The following is a 1,952-nucleotide window of genomic DNA, read 5'->3' as shown; positions in this document are numbered from 1 at the left end:
TAGGGCGGTTCGGTTTGTGATCTCATGGGGTGGCTTGGAGGAGATCAAGATAATAAATTAATTATTATCATAATCTTTTTAGTTTAAAAGTTTGATTTATCTTTTATTATTTAAATTTTAGAATTCGTATTATAGTCCAATAAAGTGTTTGAGTTGGAATAGGAAAATAAATGTAAGGGTTATAAAAGCCCATTAGATTATTGTTTGTTTAGAGTACGTATTTTTGTTTTCTCAACTAATAAGAAGAGGAGTAGCAGGCAGTTCTGCATTGTTGGTGTTTGATTTGTTCTGTTACCCACTTGCCAAGTTCAACAAGTGGTATCAGAGCCACGTTTAGGGCTCATAGAAGAATCCGTTCAGGTCCAGAAGAAGCAATCGGAGCAGTAGCAGATTAGAGAAAGTCTACGGTTCGATTGGAAGAAGATACTATGGCAGATAAGGTTACTGGTGGGATAAGGAAGCTTAATCAAACGAACTACAACACTTGGTCTACTTGTATGATGTCGTATCTAAAAGGACAAGATCTATGGAAAGTTTTCAACGGTACGGATACCGTCCTACCCAGAAACGATGTGAACGGGGCAATCAGCAAGTGGAGAGTCAAAACGGGTAAGGTGTTTTATGTTCTCAAGACTACGATTGAAGAGGAGTTGTTAGAACACATACGAGACCTTCAAACACCTAAACAGGCATGGGATGCCTTGGTAGCGCTGTTTTCCAAGAAGAATAATGCAAAATTGCAACTTCTTGAGAATGAATTGTTGTCCGTAAGCCAAAAAGAATTGACGATACCGCAATATTTTCATAATGTGAAGACCTTGTGTAGAGAAATCGGGGAGTTGGATCCGGAGGCAACAATCGGGGAACCGAGAATGAAGCGAATCATCATACACAGGTTAAAACCCGAGTATAGAACGTTTGTTGCTGCCATACAAGGATGGCTAACTCAATCATCCTTGGTTGAGTTTGAAAACCTGCTGGCTGGGCAAGAGTCTTTAGCCAAGCAAATGGCGGATACGTTGACTGGGCGATCAACAAAAGCCGAAGATATGGCGGTTTATGCAGATCGCGGTAAAGGTAAGTTCAGGTCAAATAAATGGTCTGGTCAAAAGAATTATGGTAAGCGGGCCAAGAAACAGGAGTGGCAGAAATCAAAACAGAATCAAGAAAAGGAATCGAATGATCGGGGTTTCGATAAAAGAAAAAAGAAGCCATGGAAACAGTTCCCGTTTAATTGCCATAAGTGCGGCCAGCGAGGTCACATGGCTAAATATTGTAGAACGCCATCGAATGAGGAAGGCAATGTTGCTGTAACCCAAGAAGAGGTTGCTTGGGATGTCGAGGCACACTGTGCCACTGTTGAAACGGTACGAGCATTAAATGCAACAACCGAAGAAAAGAACAAAGGAAAGGTAGAATGGATAGTTGACTCGGGGTGCTCGAATCACATGACGGGTGAGAAAAGTCAACTGAAGAACCCGGTAAAGTATGAAGGAAACCAAGTTGTAGTGATCGCCGACAATTCCCGTCAGCTCATGTAGGCGATACACGATTGTGCCCGGAAGGAAAGCAAGAACTAATGTTAAATAATGTGTTTAATATACCAGGGATGAAGAAGAATCTTTTATCAGTACTTCAAATCACCGCATCAGGGAGGTACGTTTTATTTGGGCCGAATGATGTAAAAACTTATGACAAGTTTTGATGTGTGTCTAATAACCCTATAATAATGACCCTCACAACTAAGCTTTAATATTAAAACGAAAATCCTAAAACCACACACAACCGGCAAGTGTACCGATCGCAAGTAGTATAGACTTAGGAAGTTCGAGTATCGAACACGTGGACACGTTAGAACGCTAAAGATCACTAACCCTAGACAAGACCTACCTTAAAATAATATTATATTGATTTTTGATTTCTTTTAACTTAACTGAACTAACTGGATTAAC

Source organism: Bidens hawaiensis, unplaced genomic scaffold (genome assembly GCF_021521415.1).
Source record: "Bidens hawaiensis isolate Kalapana, Puna unplaced genomic scaffold, B.hawaiensis_p1.1 tig00020539_1, whole genome shotgun sequence".
Lineage (NCBI taxonomy): Eukaryota > Viridiplantae > Streptophyta > Magnoliopsida > Asterales > Asteraceae > Bidens > Bidens hawaiensis.
The sequence above is the reverse complement of the archived record's forward strand: the minus strand, read 5'-3'. Positions refer to the sequence as shown.